Genomic DNA, 18,435 nt, shown 5'->3' on the forward strand with positions numbered 1-18,435 from the left:
TTCCAAAGAACCATATCGGGTGAGTTGACAAACTGAAAGTCCAAAGAGCATAAACCTTTTAGCAAAATTATACTCCATAATAGTTTCAAATGGGAAATCTTGAAATGATCTTGAAGGCTCAGTTGCTATGAGTTTTCCAGGCTGTATAGCCATGTTCCAGAAGCATTCTCTCCTGATGTTTTCGCCCACATCTTTGCCTGTCATAGATGTGGGAGAAACTTCAGGAGAGAATGATTCTGAAACATGACCGTACAGCCTGGAAAACTTGCAGCAACCCAGTGATTCCAGCCATGAAAGCCTTTGACAATGTCTTGAAGGCCTTCACGCTAATGGCGATAACTCCTCACACAGGCTGGAGACCTCAGCGTTGTTAATATATAATAACCCCAATAGATAGTGAGCTGCCTTGGGTGTTGAGATGCTCAGTAGCGACATCTTCCCCTTAACCTGCTATTCCACTACATTATTGTTGATAAGGGATACATACCATGTTGAACACCTCTGATATTGCACCTCTCCGCTACAGCACATCTTGTCCTGCGGAAGCTGCACTTTCCCACACTACTGCTAGTCCTTAATGATGTCGTAATTGTTATTATGGTTACCATAATTGCACAATTCCAGCACTGAAAAACAAAAAGGAGAAAATAATTAATTTAAAATATAAAGCAAAATTAGGGAGAGTGGGGAGAGGAGGAGAATTCAATTTTTATCATCATGCTGCTTGTGGCATTCTGGCCCCGAAGCAGAAGGAACCCATCGCTCCAAAGTAGGAGACAGGAACCTTGCAGGATTGGAAGCAAATGATGGCTTTTCTCATTAATAACTGGGGATGAGAAAATCATGGGGGCGAGGGTTAGACACAAGTATATTAAGGCTAGAGATACATTAATGGAGGATGAACCTAACAGTGACTATAGCTATTGATTTAGGGTGTCCTTATAGACAGAAGCAGTATAATGTTTGCTGAAAAGCCCTTATAGGAACAGTGGGCGTCCCAGTCGGACCCGGGTCACACCAGTGGGAAGGAAGGTCCTGGACCAGCAAGTGAGAGTCCAAAAGTGGCAGGCTAAAACCCAAAACCACAACCCACAGCTTCCACTTTTGCTCTTGCTCAGCACTGACACCTATATGATAACCCCACAAAGCTGTCCTTCTTATATTCTTGTGAGTTGCCTAATCCTGTTCATTTGAAGTCATGGCTCCGGGAGGAAAAGGAGACACAGAGCGGCTCCAGGACTAATAGCTGAAACCAAACCACCAATGATTCAGCACTTTGACTGCTTTTTATAGCCAGCCACACTGAACAAGGGACCAGGGATCTGGTTTTGTTCTGTTTTACATTAAGGGCCCAAGACTAAAACTATTTTGCAGTAAGCTGGGGAACTTCCTCCATGGAGAGGCTGGACTGTCGACCTGCATGATGTCCATTGGGGAGAAAGCAAAAAGTTGCAGTCCAAATCTCCATGTAACAAATACACGGTACTACATAATTCTCTATGCAGAATAGCAATAGCTTACACCCTACACCACTGGAGAAATTATATTGTTTATATTGTATACTGCACCACCTGACATCCATCGGGAAGTAGCAGCCAATAATGAAAGGACCAAGGCATTGACATTTCTGGCCTGTCATCTGTTTGGATATCAGCCAGCATGCCAATGCCTTAAATCAAGAAACAGCTTTCTGAGATCTATAGAGATACTCGCAGGAACACTCTCAGCAAGCGAGAGTCCAAAAGTGGCAGGCTAATACCCAGAACCTCAACCCACGGCTGATTCCAGATGAGAAACTCCCTCCTGGGCTCCAAGACTGGGCGACTTGGAAGGCGCTGAACAAACTGCGCTCTGGCACCATGAGATGAAAAGCCAATAGCCAAAAATGGGGCCACAAAGTGGAATCCACAACATGCGAGTATGGAGAATAGCAAACCACAGACCACTTACTACAATGCAGCCTGAGCCCTGTCATGTGCATAGTGGAGGACCTTCTGATGGCGACACCAGAGGCGCTCCAAGTGGCCAACTTCTGGTCAAAGGAAATCTAGTATAATGTCAAGTTTTTAACTTTGTGTTTTTCAAAATATATTATAACTGTACCCTCAATTTGCTTCTGACATGATAAATAAGAATAGCAATACGGCCCAATGCATCCCACTCTATCTATCTATCTATCTATCTATCTATCTATCTATCTATCTATCTATCTATCTATCTACCTATCCATCCATGTACCTACCTATCTGGTTCAGTTCTATGGAGTCATGGAGGTCATCGTTTGACAACGTCTTGAGCCTTCTCTGCCAAAGAATGCTGGTGCCTCACCAAACTACAAATTCCAGAATTGCATAATATTGAGCCCTGGCCATCTATATATATAAAAGGGTAATTACATTTTTGCCTAGGACAAAACAACAAAACTACACATCCCAAAAACACTAAACTTGGCAGCACAACTCCTTGTCCATGCCTCTACGTTCATACAACAAAAAGAAAAGAAAAATAAAGTCCTAATAAGAGGGAGAGAAATAATTGTTTTTATCCAATTGCTGCCAGTTAGAAGGCTATGCTCCGCCCACTTGGTCTCCTAGCAACCCACTCAGCCCAGGGGACAGGCACAGTTAGGCCTCACTTAGGCCTTTTCCACAGATTATCAGATTTTAACTGGATTATATGGCAGTGTAGACTCAAGACCCTTCCAAACAGCTATATAACCCATTTAGTATCTTATATTATCTCCTTTGAACTGGATTATCTTGACTCCACACTGCCAGATAATTCACTACAGCTGTGTAGAAGGGGCCTCAGATAATCCAGTTCTAAACAGATAATATAAGATTATAAATATACAGTAGAGTCTCACTTATCCAGTCCAACCCAATTCTGCCATGCAGGAGACAATCCAAGCACTCCCAACAGATGGCCACCCAGCCTCTCAATACTAATACTAATACTAATACTAATACTAATACTAATACTAATACTAATACTAATACTAATACTAATAATAATAATAATAACAACAACATCATATAATCCTAAAGTTTGGAGTGACCCCTAAGGATCATCCAGATCAACTTCCTTCTACCATGCAGGAGGACACAATCCAAGCACTCCTGACAGATGGCCATCCAGCCTCTACATAATGATGATGATGATGATAATAATAATAGAAGCATAGAATCCAAGAGTTTGGAGAGAACCCTAAGGGCCATCCAGCCCAACCCTTTCTACTATGCAGCTGGACACAACCCAAGCATTCACAACACATGGACAACATATAAATACTATACAATATTACACAAGAACATAGACCCCCCCTCTATCACAGTACACAAACAACCAAATGCATACTAAACATAAAGACAACCATACAACAGACATTCAATACTACCACTACCTCAACAATTTCTCACCAACACCACCAGACAACGCCACAGCAACGCGTGGCCGGGCACAGCTAGTTATATTATATAATGTCCCTTAAATAGGAGCTCGAGGTGCAGCTCCTGAAGTTGCTTCTCCTTTTGCTTTAGCTCAGCACTAAGATTAGTGTATGACACAAATCTAATGTGCACCCTAAGTCTGGAGAGGTCATTTAGCCCAAAAAGGTGAGCATTAGATTTGAGTAAAAACTGTAATTTCTCCCATGAAGGTTGGGCATTAGCCTCATCCACTGTGCCTTAAGAACTAGAAACTTGTTAGGTTTATTGAGCCAAGATTTTTCCATTTTTGCACAATGTGATTATGGTAAAATTAAGCAGATACTTTCATTCATGAGCAGAAGGATCATTTCGAAGGTTGCAGGTCCTCGGCATACGCCTTTCTCCCGGCCCCTGACCACAGCTGGTCCGTCTCCAGTCTACTCCCAGGACCTGGGCATTTACAGATTTTCAGAAACTTACCACATAATAAATATTGCAACTTTGCAGGAAAGGAGTCCCTGTAATGTTTCTTTTTCTCCCGGCAATGTCTGCTTACATTTACGGAACAGGCTGAATGGATTTGACAGTATTTGAAGTCCTGTGATTTTACAACCCCTTTGAAATGTATTGCGTTTTGATCCTCCAGGAACCAAAATTAAAGAACGCATTTGTATCCAAGTTCAGTTTCCCAGCTGGTTTCACCAGAATTTAGTCATGTTTACGGTAAAAATTTAAAAGAAACCGAATGCACGGCCCGAAACGGCGGGGATGGTGGTTGCTTTGATATGTGTTCCTCCCCTCTTATAGACTCTCAAATTTGGTCTGCAATTAGATGATAATTTGTATCAGAATTATATAAACAAACCTGGATTGGATGACAATATGAAACAGGCAAATAGGTAGACATACTGTTTGAAACCTGTCCAGTACTGAAGCTATTTACATGTGCGGCTGAGCTATTTCAGACATGCTGTTTCAATAAAGTGGAAACGCTGGTATCATTTCCTCCCAAAGTTTCAAATGTACATGTTTACAAATTTGTACTGCACACTAATATGTAAATAGATATTATTGGAAACAGATGCCTCAGCTCACAGTATTGATCTGCTTCTCTTGTTATCATGTTGCTATAGACACTGTATCTTGGAGAATACACATGTGTGTGTGTGTATTTATGTGTTTCCAAATTGCCTGGTGACTTATGGCAAACCCATTAATTCCATAGGGATGACACAAGCAAGGAATACTCAGCATTGCTTTGGTCAGTGGCTTATAACACTTGGCATTTCTTGATAGTTCTCCATCTAAGTACTAACCAGGTCTGACCCTGCTGAGCTGCCCAAGATCAAAAGCGATCTGGTGCCATCATGGAGCATGTTATTGTGCATGGCCATATCACACTCTCTCAGCCTCACAGGAAAGCAATGCCAAATCTCCTCTGAAGAAATATTCCAAAGCAAATTCCATAATAGATTGATATTAGGGTTACCATAAATCAGGCCAGCATGAAGAAATACAACAACAACATCCCAGTTGTGCTATCTGACCCTTGTGCTGAATGGCAACATCGTGCGACTCAATGCACAACTAAATACACCACACTGGGAGAAAAATAGAATATAAATACATGTAAAAATGATAAATAAAATAAATTATGATGGCTGGAATCCTCTATCACAATCTATGTTATGTAACTTTAATTAGCTATACAGCGGAAAAGGAGCCCCAGTGGTGAAGTGTGTTAAAGCACTGAGCTGCTGAACTACCAGACCGAAAGGTCCCAGGTTCAAATCCTGGGAGCGGAGTGAGTGCCTGCTGTTAGCTCCAGCTCCTGCCAACCTAGCAGTTCGAAAACATGCCAATGTGAGTAGATCAATAGGGAAGGTAACGGTGCTCCATGCAGTCATGCCCATGGCCACATGACCTTGGAGGTGTCTACGGACAACACCGGCTCTTCGGCTTAGAAATGGAGATGAGCACCAACCCCCAGAGTCAGACACGACTGGACTTAACGTCAGGGGAAACCTTTACCTTCACCTATACAGCGGAAACCCTAGTAGCATTTGTGAAGATGCGTATGATGTGTAAGAGGACACTGGAAAGAGCATCCAGCTATGCATTAGGCTCCATTGATGTATTTCCTACCTGATGTCTCAATAGACAATGTGCATCCATCCTGTTATTCATTGATAGTCCTTGCCAACTCCCTTATATAGTAACACTACTGCAGATCATTACTGTATGTGTACAATATGTTGCAGCTATTTTTCCAATTCCTGCACCAGTAAGCACACTGATAAAGATAAGCATTGATGCTGTAGTATAGATTAGGCATGTGCATGAATTCAGAGTGATCACTTGGTTCACTTTTTGTTCAACAATAAATGTAAATTCTTCTTCATGGAAAAATAAGACATCCCCTGAAAATAAGACCTAGAGCATCTTGGGAGCAAAAATTAATATAAGACACTGTCTTGGTTCAGATTGGTTCACTTCGGCCAATCCAGTTTGTTTGGCTTGTCCGGATGACCATAACGGTAAAGGCTCACCTGTCACATATTTTTATCCATTACGGGACCACGTGGCAGCTGATCAAGGCTCCTCCTCCCCTATTTGGCACCACGTGGTACAAAGGTTTTCCTGTGAACCCTGCCTGTTGGGCAGTCAGAATAGAAAAATGTTGTGACGTGTCTTACGCAAGCTGTGTCTAAGGAAAGGGTCCCAGGAAAGTGGCTTCCTTAACCCCGTTCTTCAAACCCAGACTCCCTTGAAAAGAAGATAGGAAAGAATCCCAGGAATGGAAAGGGGAACCCTGTAAGTTTCCCATTCCCACCAATGTGCTGGATCTTCCCGGATCTTTCGGCTGTGGACCAAAAACTGCTATCCGGCAACCCGTTTATTTTTGGGAGGTGCGCAAAAACAGATTTTCAGGTCTTCCAGAATTCGGCCAGCAGAATTGATCGAGGTTCAGACAAAATGCACAAGCCTACAATACATGTTGTATGGTGAGTAAATCCCACTTATGAAATGGATCTCTTCCAATCAGGACTAATATTCGTCTGTCCTAGGAATCCCTAGTGGAAGTCGATCAGAATTGTACTGGAAGACCGGCTATAGTTTCTCTGCCTTCGTTGTGTGCTGTGACCATGAAGACCTAGCACACTGGAGAAATCAGTAGAGGATGCATTATTGTACAAAACAGTCTTTCCTTTGGATTTCCCCATGTAGGAGCCCTACCTGATCTCAAGGATGTTGGGTTGAGGAAATGCTTTAAAAACATTAGATGGAAATGCTTAGCAAGAAGTCAATGGAGCTTGGTTGGTGGAGCTTGGCCTTCCATATATTTATGAGGAGAAAGAGGGACTGGTAGAGCTTTTGCAGATGTTGGGGATTACATCAAGGCATCTTGGCCTCCAGCTCAGGTATCGTGCTGTTGATTCTGTACGACACACCTCATGTTTTAAAGCACATTCGCAATTCATTCCTCTGACTTGCTCTCCTTCGAAACAGGGTCCAGTTGGTAGCCCTAAATTATATGAGAAAGTCCTGAGAAAAGATTTAAAACTTTTCAAAAGCCTGGCCAGATGTCGGGGGATCGATAATTCTGGATTTGTGGTGACTATTCTGCATTAAAGAAAATTACAGGTTGCAATTCCAGAGTAGTTATTTAATCTATCTATCCAAATATATCTGTCTGTACCACTGTTGATTGCTAGGTGAAGTGTCCTTTTGTCATGTCACAGGATTGGCTGTTGCCAGGTGAAGTGACCCTCTGTGATGTCACTGGGAAAGAAAAGTGACATGTATGAAGGAAAGGGAGAGAGGAAGGAAAGAGCCACATAGAGAGCCATATTGTCATGGAGATATTGAGAGGCCCATTGTAACAACAACAACAACAACAACAACAACAACAACAACAACAACAACTTTATTTTTATATCCCGCCCCATCTCCTCGAGGTGACTCGGGGCGGCTCACATGGGGCCAAGTCCAACAACATACAATAAAATACACTGTATAAAATACACAATAAAAATACATAATCAGTGTAAATCACAGCACAACTTCAACAGCGTAAAAAGCATAGCCATTAAAAGAGGCGATATCCTGGCGCTTCAGTCCATGGTCTTGGTAGAGAGGAAAAATTATAATTTTATAATTTTAAGCTGGAGAAAGGAGAAAGGGGAGTGGAGTGAAGGAAAGGAAAGGAAAGGAAAGAAGAGGATGGAGAAGGGAGAAACGAAAAGGAGAGAAGGAAGGAAGAGAAAGGTAAGGGAAGAAAGTCTAAGGGTGAGCTAAGGTTAAGAAGGGATGAAAGCAGGGTGGCAGTGGTCCCAACAACACCTGGATAATGCCAGATATATACACTAGTGCACATGCAAATGTAAGTAGATCAATAGGTTCCACTCTGGTGGGAAGGTAATGGCGCTCCATGCAGTCATGCCCATGGCCACATGACCTTGCAGGAGTCTACGGACAACTCCAGCTCTTTGGCTTAGAAATGGAAATGAGCACCAACCCCCAGTGTTGGACTTGACTGGATTTAATGTCAGGGGGAAATCTTTACCTTTACCATACCTATTGATGAAGGTGTATTGGGAAAATATAGTACTTGTATTGGAAACTATATATTGAATGTAATCATATTAGAAATAGGAATAGGGAAAATGTAATCACAAACAGATTGTGTGCATATAGCCCCAAAATACACTCTGCTTAGCAAATAACCGTCTCCCCATAAGCAGAGACCAAAGTTCACCCTAAATGCCAGAGACATATGTCAAGTGTCAACAATAGATAAGCTAATGGACAAAAGACAAAGTAAGGCTTTTGGGATGTCAAGATAAGACCTGGCGCCATGTAGAAGTACTAATGACTCTCTGACAAGCTAAGATAGGGGGCGGATTCCTTAATTAATGAGAACCCCTAAGAGACTAGATAGGAATTTCTTAGATAAGGCCTAATGGAGGGTCAGAGGTCTTGAAAGTAGCCTATATTTTAGGAAAATGCAAAAGTAGCTTTTAGTAAAGTGCAAAGTGAGACTTTTTTGACACTAATTGGTGATGGATAATGCCTATATGACGTAGGTAGATTGAGGAAAAAAGGGTATATAAGAACCTGTGTTTCTTTGTTCTGGACCTTCGCTTTCCTGATTACAGGAGAAGTTCCTTCTTATTGCTTATTCTCTCTGGCCACTGAGAATAAATGTCTTTTTCTACAGCAACCAGAACTCTCTGTCTCATTACCTCAAACTTTTGTCTGCCATTTCACTATAACTAGGAAGTATCTCTAGGCCTGTCCCTCCAAAGCACTCTTGACTTATCAACTGGATATATGAAAATCCATAATTTTGGATGCCAAATCTGCCCTTGACTAATACACACAGTTGACTTATATATGAGTACTAGCTATGCCCGGCCACGCGTTGCTGTGGCATTGTCTGGTGGTGTTGGTGAGAACTTGTTGAAATAGTGGTGGTATTGAATGTCTGTTGTATGGTTGTCTTTATGTTTAATATGCATTTGGTTGTTTGTGTACTGTGAAAGTGGTGAGGGTAGAGGGGGTCTATGTCCCTGTGTTGTATTGTATAGTATGTATACGTTGTCCATGTGTTGGGAATGCTTGGATTATGTCCTGCTGCATAGTAGAAAGGGTTGGGCTGGATGGCCCTTAGGGGTCTCTCCAAACTCTTGTGCCTGTCTCCTGGGCTGAGTGCATTGCTAGGAGACCAAGTGGGCGGAGCTTAGCCCTCTAACTGGCAGCAATTGGATAAAAACGATTATTCCTCTCCCTCTAATTAGGATTTTATTTTTGTTGTATCAACCTAGAGCTGTGGATGATGGGTTGTGTTGTCAAATTTCGAGGTTGGGGGGCCTGTAGATTTGTTGTTTTGTCCGCTGCCCTGATGCCATCACTCTTTTATATATATAGATATATGGTAGTCCAGAAAGAAATTTGTCATTGCTGTCCTTTTTGACCGAGAGAGTGTCACTTGCGGTTTCCGTGGCTGAGCAGGGATCCGAACCCTGGTTTCCTGGTCCAGGACCCTAAGCACTGAACCATGTTGCTTCTGGACTACATACATAATGGCCGTGAGGAGAGCCATAAACGGGTGAAAATTGCTTTCCCGCAGGCCGTATGTTCCAAAGGTCTATTGTAATGGTATCACTTTGCAGATCGGTTCTGTTTTTCCTCCCCGTGTTTTGATTCAGGTCTCATCTTCTTGCAGGCCTGATCTCTGCAACAATTTCCTTGGCTGCCGAAGGTAACAGCTGTTAACACTTAGTGGCTAATCAGCCCAATTTGACTCACCTGCGTGAGTGATCTTTGACAGATCCATCTGCTTTAAGTCAAGCCTACGAGCGAAACAGAGGGGTGCTCCGAAATATCTCCCCGCGTTATATGGAGTGAATAAAGGTCTGGATTTTTTTAAGTAGTCCCAGCTTAGAAAACCCTCCTTCCTTATGTTGTTGAAGGCTTTCATGGCCGGAATCACTGGGTTGTTGTGAGTTTTCACGTTCCAGAAGCATTCTCTCCTGACGTTTTGCCCACACCCATGCCAGGCATCCTCAGAGGTTGCGAGGTCTGTTGGAAACTTGGCAAGTGGGGTTGATGTATCTGTAGAATAATGTCCAGGGTGGGAGAAAGCACTCTTGTCTGTTTGAGGCAAATGTGAATGTTGCAATTAATCACCTTGATTAGCACTGAATAGCCTTGCAGCTTCAAAGCCTGACTGCGTCCTGCCTGGGGGAATTCTTTCTCCCACCCTGAACTTTCCACATATATATAAACACCACTTGCTGAGTAACCTCCTTCCCTTGATGATATGATTTATTTGCACTCTTAGCACCTTGGCCTAGATTCTTTGAACCTAATCCATGATTTTAACATTTTATCTTGTATGTGGTTTGTATGACTTGTTTTTATGGTTTGATTATTGGTTTCATTGGTTTTCTTGTCTTGTTTCTATTGTTCTGTTCGGGCTTGGCCCCATGTAAGCCGCCCGAGTCCCTTCGGGGAGATGGGGCGGGGTATAAGAATAAAATTATTATTATTATTGTTGTTGTTGTTGTTGTTGTTGTTGTTGTTGTTGTTATTATTATTATTATTATTATTATTATTATTATTATTATTATTATTATCTGAGGACCCCTCAAGCCTCTGGGGATGCCTGCCATAGATGTGGGCGAAACGTCATGAGAGAATGCTTCTGGAACATGGCCATACAGCCCAGAAAACTCACAACGACCCTTCCTTCCTTCCTTCCTTCCTTCCTTCCTTCCTTCCTTCCTTCCTTCCTTCCTTCCTTCCTTCTTTCCTTCCTTCCTTCCCACTATCAACTTGCTTCTATTACACTCAGGTAGTAGAGGTATTTATTTTTATTAATGTATTAATTTCTTTATTAATGTGTATTATATCCCACTTTTCTCCCAAAATTAAACCCAAGGCAGCTTTCAATAAAGAGAAAGTTAGCCATTTTTGGCTTCTAGGAAGACTTCAGTCTTGATTTGCACTCAGGACTCATTTATTTGTCTTTTTGCCAGCCTATACAGGGTGTTTGAAAAAGAACTCGCTAGTTTCCATATAATTTAAATGGAAACTAGGGAGTTCTTTTTCAAACACCCTGTATTATCCACAGAACTCGGCATTGCATTTTGAACGGATGGACAGACTTTGTGCAATAATAGTTCATTTCCTAATCACAGGAAATACATTTGGGGTGCTTTTAATGCCTAGAAAATTGACAGATGAGGACATGAGAAGGCATCGGGACAGGCGAAGACACGGAAGAATGATTTTCAAGATAATCAGATGCTTAAATAAAAAACAGCAGTCTTTCTATCGTCCATGTTGCAAGAAGAAAATGCTTCCCCTTTACTCCATTCTCTGCAATTGCTGCTAGTCATCTTAATTTAACTGTTTATACTTCGATAGCCATATGGTTGAAATAGACACTTGTCCACGTGGCTGAGTTTTCCGTTTCCCTTGCGACACAATACACCTGTATGCATTTGTCTACAAGCACCGTTTTGAAAGATGGAGTCAATCTACTCTGCTTTAAAAAAAATCTTTTTCTGTTTTTAGATGATTTGCTCCAGTGATCACGCAATAGTGTGATATATTGCCTCTAATATATTCGGAACAGCGGTTTTGATCACTGTGAAGTCATTTGAAACAGTTGTTTTAATGGGAGCCGTGGGCGAGTCTTCAAGAAGCCAAGGTTCGAGGCATTGGTTCACATCAAGTCAGCTTTTATTTGGGATGTTTCATTTACAAGCGGGAAATGAAGATTCTTTTCTCAATAGAATACTTAGATTTAACTTCAGTCATAAGTGCATCAAACAGATGGATGTGTTCATGCTCTGGATTAGTTTATCTTTGTGTCTGATTTGTTCAATGTGGGAAAGAGCTGATAAAAATAAAATACAGCATGACCCGCTCAAGTTCTATACGAGATCTATTCTTGAACCTACTGTGGAAAATGGACTCCATGGATAATAGTGAACTCTATTGAAATGAATGACTTTCTATAGAGTTGTATTGGAAGACGTAGCAAACTACCAGAGAGGTAGGCTCTCTATAAAAATATTACAATATATAACACAATTTTGTTCCTGGTCTAGAAATGCCATTTTGGAATTACTCCTGTCATCAAAACATGGGAAAAGTTTATTAAACTGCAAAAAACTTTCTTTTGGCAGGACATCCTGCAGCACATTTTGCTCTAATTTTTCAATAAATATCTCGTCCAGTCTCATCCTAGTTTTTGGCAGCAGCAAAAATGAAGTTTTTGGAGTAGAACAACTACAGAAGAGTCTCACTTATCCAAGCTAAATGGGCCAGCAGAAGCTTGGATAAGCGAATATCTTGGATAATGAGGAGGGATTAAGGACAAGTCTATTAAACATCAAATTAGGTTATGATTTTACAAATTAAGCACCAAAACATCATGTTATACAACAAATTTGACAGAAAAAGTAGTTCAATATGCAGTAATGCTATGTTGTAATTACTGTATTTATGAATTTAGCATCAAAATATCATGATATATTGAAAACATTGACTACAAAAATGGCTGGGATAATCCAGAAACTTGGATAAGCGAAGCTTGGATAAGTGAGACTCTACTGTACTTTCAAAGTAAGTAAGGAAAGGTAAAGGTTTTCCCTGACATTAAGTCTTGTGTTCGACTCTGGGGATTGATGCTCATCTTCATTTCTAAGCCGAAGAGCCGGTGTTGTCCATAGACATCTCCTAGGTCATGTGGCCAGCATGACTCTATGGAGTGCCATTACCTTCCCGCCGGCGCAGTACCTATTGATCTACTCACATTTGCATGTTTTCGAACTGCTAGGTTGGCATAAGCTGGGGCTAATAGTGGGAGCTCACTCCGCTCCCCAGATTCAAACCGCCAACTTTTTGATCAGCAAGTTCAGCAGCTCATCGATTTAATCCAGTGCCACCAGTAAGTACTGCACAATTAAACAGGAAATAGGGATATATGAAATTCCAAAGGTCGTTTTGGAATTCAGGTAATTTAGGCGATTGGGAGATATGAACCAGGAAGGACCCCTCTGAAGCTTTCCTATCTTGAATTAAATGTAATGCTGGTTTATGAAAATTATGACATCCTTTTTTGTCGTAAATAAATGCACAATGCATGATTAAACTATGGAATTCACTGTTAGAAATGCAGTAAGATCCAGGTTCTTAAACTACGGGGCTGAAGATGAAGACTTCTGGATTTAATGTGTTGTTGAAGGCTTTCATGGCCGGAATCACAGAGTTGTGGTGTGTTTTCCAGGCTGTGTGGCCATGTTCCAGTAGCATTCTCTCCTGACGTTTCACCGACATCTATGGCAGGCATCCTTGGAGATTGTGAGATATATATACCTCACAACCTCTGAGGATGCCTGCCGTAGATGTGGGCGAAACGTCAGGAGAGAATACTTCTGGAGCATGGCCATACAGCCAGGAAAACATATAACAACCCTCTGACTTCTGGATTATTGACTGCTTTCCATGTTCAAAGGGGTCACTTCTGCTGGTGTCATTGCACATGTTCTCCTTGATCTGTGTTAAAAACGGTGTAGATCAAAGAACATCCTTGAGATGTCCACCACACCATCAAAATAAACCTCCTTCTACCTTTAACATAGGTTTGGATGTATAGAAATCGTCCAGAGGCACTAATAATGGAGCATATCCAATCTATCTCAATGGAGTTCCTTGATCTTCAATAACATTGGTACAGGTTGAGCAATATCCTTGAGATGTCCACCATGACATCAAAACAAGCTTCCTCCTATCTTTAACATAGGTTTGAATGTGCAGAAATAATCCAGAAACACTAATAATGGAGCAGATCCGAGACATCTCAAGTAGGTTCCTTGATCTGCACTAACAATGCTACAGGTTGAGGAACATCCTTGAGATGTCCACCTAAATCTATCCACACTGGAGAGAGGAATTGTGGCTTTCAGGTCTGGGTTACATTATAACATATCCATGTGTGCATTTTCAGAAAGAGAAAAATGAAACATGTTTCGGATTTATTTTGGACTCTTATGTCTACCAACCACCAAGGCTGTCTCCTTGGAAAATGCCATAGCAATTTCAACACCCTTCTGCATGAATGAGTGAACAAGCCAGATAAGATAATATATATATAATATTTAAGTGTGCCTATGTATGTGCTTCAGCCCTTATATCTAGCTTTTTGGCCCAATTTGGACAGGAAAAGAATACTTTATGGCTCCAGATGTCTTCCAGACTCATTCTGGAGGCAACACTGAACACATCGCTACAGCTGGAGCCAATAAATGACTTGTCTTTATCATTGTGATATGAAGTTAAAATGAACTGGAAATATTTATGCCATAAAAGGTGTGCGGCGTATTAAACAGATAATGCAAGGCTATGGCTTTTTTTTTTAACAACATAGGGTGTTTTGTCCAACGGAGTTGAACCGTCATAACCCAATCCGACACATTCCCAGTTACCGGAAGAGCCGTTCTGTAAAATATGTTCAATGTAAACATATTTTTTTGCTAAAGTGGAGGGTTAGTTTTCCATCTCGCTCGTTCCAGGTAACACTTCACTTCACTTCACTTTATTTCTTAATTAGTCGCTCTCCACCAGAGTGCTCCGAGCGACTTACAATTTAAAATATCATTCTACAATATAAAAACATTCAACAGTGACTATTTGGCAAAATAGATCTGATTTGCCAAAAAAACAATGTGCAGGCCAACCAATGCATTGATTCTGTATGATTCAATGTGTTCCCATATTTTGGGGTGCCCACTTACTTAACCGCCCTACCATTCCCCAGAGTGTGTTTAATAACCACGTATTGATTCGTTGGTCATGCAGTTGGTGGTTTTTGTACTGCGTTGGGGAAAGAAAAATAGGCCCCATCACAGTTAATCGCCCCGACGCAGCATTCCATTTGCTTGTTTGCACCAGTCAATCAATTGGGTTAAATCAAATTATTCAAGGTTGTTAATCCTCCCAGCGTCGGGGTGCCCTTTGTGCCCGCTCGACATGTGCACCTGACATGTGTTTTCCTTGAAACCGGAGACGCCTCTCTCAACAGACACATGCCAATCAAGGGAGCTCTGCGAGGGAAATACCGCAAGCAATGGCACGGAGGAGACTTGCTGACATGTGCTTGCAAATTGCTCTTCAAGATGTTCTGGAGCCTCCAGGGAGGAAAACAGGGCCATATGGAGAAGAGAAAGCAAAGGGTTGGGGGGAGAGAGAGAAAGGAAGGACGGCAGGAGCTCTTGTTTGTCCATTTTATTTGAAGTGTCGCCTGGAGAAAGGCATGGCACAGGCAGTGTGTTTGTTTTAGGTTGAGCTCTTGCAAAGGTGCACTTCCTTTGGATGGAGCCGGGTCAACATTCCTTGGAAATCTTTTCTGGGCTTTTTCTTTTGAGATTTGTAAAGGTATTATCCTTACTTTCCTCACTTGAAAGAGGGAAAGCGATAAGCACAGTAGGTCCTTTGTATCTGTCAGTTTTGCTCAAACCATGGATGCAGAATCCATGGAAGCACAGGGCCAGCTTTTTTTGATGTTGGCTTTGACATGTTCATCTGAAAAAACAGTGACCAAAGCCAACAATATGGTTTCCACTTGGGACGCTACAGAAAAAAACAAGAGACTAATGGGTTTTTAGGTTATCAAGTGAAAAATTTAATTCTTTCCTGTTCAGTGATGACTAAAGTTTGGTTCTAAGTAGCCCTGAGAAGAAGGACTTAAGAATACACATAGATTTTCTATCACCAAATAACCATCTTTTGAACACCTTGAGATATGTTTCTTGTTTCCTCTGTTGATTCTATTGACTTTTCCTTGGTTTTCGTTTCTTTGTGATGCCAGCAAAAGCAAAACAAACACAAGCCAAACATTTCAGGAAGTCCTCTCCAGGAAGCAGCCAGGCTTTGAAGCTGCAAGGTTATTCAATGCTAATCAAGGTTGCCAATTGCAACATTCACACTTTCCTCAAACAGACAAGAGTACTTTCTCCCACCCTGGATATTATTCCACAGATATATAAATCCCACCTTGCCTAGTTTCCAACAGACCTCACAACCTCTGAAGATGCCTGCCATAGATGTGGGTGAAATGTCAGGAGAGAATACTTCTGGAACATGGCCAGACAACCTGGAAAACTCACAGCAACCCAAGTCTTTGATTGTTCCTCCCTAACCCAATCCCCAATTTTTTACACAAGGTTGGATAGGCAGTTTGCTATAGATTTTCATTGTGTTAGAAGTAAGTAGTTTAAAATAACTCATTACTTGGAATTACTCTAAATACTCCCTAAATAAACCCCTAAATACTCCCATTTTTGAATGTGAGAATTAAAAACCAAAACAAAAACAAAACAAAACAAAACAATGACTATTTCATATACATAACATTACAAAAGGCCTAATCTGGGCATCACTGGGTACCTAAGTTAGTAAATGATAAAAGAGAACCAGTTTATCTTCCAAGCCTATTAACTGTCTGTCTACCTTCTGATAAACCTACTTAATTCGGGCACCATAGCAGAACCAGGCAGTTTGTTTTTCCTATTATTCAACTGCTGGAATCTATTTAGTATCTGGCATGTATTATTATGGGTTGCAGTAATCGCAGCGGCAATGCGCTCCGTATATTTACTATATTCCTCTATACATGTACAGGTCATTAAAAGAAAAGGAATGGGTCAGGGGAGAGCCTTAACCCGTGACTCGTCTCATTCGTTTTCAGGCAGTATAACATGTTGAGGGTTTGCAGTGCCTGGAACATATGCTTCTGCTATCATGTTGCTCCGACGTTGAAATGAAGTCCCGTTTTGGATGATGGCTGTTTCACCTGGATATCTAAAAGCCAAAAACTGGGAGGCTTAAAGCATCCCGGCAGAGTTGACAACACATGAATAGAAAGATTTACACAACTCTAGAAGCTCTAGAAAGCTTGCAAGAACAGCTGGGCCTTTGAACATGTGGAAAAAAGAGGTGTAAAAAATAGATTCTGTTTGAGACGTCTTTGTTTTTATAAAAGGGTAACGCACAGCGAAATACATTTCCTATTTGTGACTGCGGAGATGTTGAGATGTTTTTTATTAAATAAATATTACTATATATTATATTATAATATAATCGCTGCCACCAGAGTAAACATGTTCTTATTTAAACCGCTGCCACCAGATGTAAGGATGTTAAAATGTGGCCACTAGATGTAAAGGGGATTATCAATGCTTGCCACCACTATGGGAAGATATAGCCACTAGCTATTTAGAGAGGAGACCTTTTAAATTTTGTTTTTCTTCCTTCTTCTTGTTTACTCTTGATGGTAATATATGTGATGGAAACTGAGATGTTAGAAAGAACAATAACATGTTTATTCAGGCACAAAGCTTAATGGTTACAATAACTTTCTCTTTAGAGGCACTTTAGTTAACAGTTGCAAAGCTAGAATGAGATGTTTCAACTTCCTTAAAATGTCACTTCTTTCTCTACTGCTTTAAACTGCAGTCACCCTGTGAATTGCAATCACAGATTATCTGTTCCTTATCAGGAGACAGACTACCTTAAAATAAGTCACCAAACTTATTTTAAACTGACTCAAAAATAAGCAATTGAGTCTCCCTGATCCCTTCAACTGAGGATCAGTCTTCACTGTACCACATCAGGGCACAGACTGACTGTTTATTTTCAAACCTGCACTTCTCCACCAAAACGGCAGTTGGCTCCGCCTACTTCTCCATGGCAACCAACTCTTGAGTGCAGAGATGCAATAACTGAAATATTGACCCTTTTAAAACACAATTAAACATGGCATCTGTAAACTAAAAAAAATTACATTTCATTACAGTGACAAGGAGTTGTTGCCTTGTTTCCACATCCAAGCCCTTCCCAGGTGGAGACTTTTTGTATTTTTATGCTCCTTGAAAAGAAGAGAAGAGACCTGGGGGGGGGGGGGAGAGAGAGAGAGAGAGAGGTAATCTCTATGGTTCATTTGAAAGGAAAATTGATATTTGCATGAAATGGCCTAAGGTGGGGCTTTCAACTCTGTTCTCCAGGATAAGGTGGTCAAACTGAACACTGGACAAATTTCTGTATCTTTAATCTTTGTGTAGATGAAGAAGAAACTTCAGCATGGACTTTATCGCACAAATCTGCAATTCCACAGCAGTTGCGCAATCCTGGATGCATACCTAGAGGAATGCCTTCATTCACGCAATTGTGTCATGGTCCTGTGATCGTACTTCCGCCTGACCTCGTAAAGCAACACAGACGTGGAAGGGACCCATTACACCAAGAAACATTGCACAATTGGCTTTGCTTATCAATAGCAAGGGATGGATTACTTGTGTGAAGGATGCAGACTGCCAGTGAGATGTACATGGCATTGTGCACTAGTCACCGTCTTCAATGCCAGTTTGTCTGCCTCGTGTGATCAAGTCCCAAGAGTTGATTCTTAGCTGGTTGGCAGAAATGTATCCAATTG

This window comes from Anolis carolinensis, unplaced genomic scaffold, assembly GCF_035594765.1.
Source record: "Anolis carolinensis isolate JA03-04 unplaced genomic scaffold, rAnoCar3.1.pri scaffold_12, whole genome shotgun sequence".
In the NCBI taxonomy this organism is placed as follows: domain Eukaryota; kingdom Metazoa; phylum Chordata; class Lepidosauria; order Squamata; family Dactyloidae; genus Anolis; species Anolis carolinensis.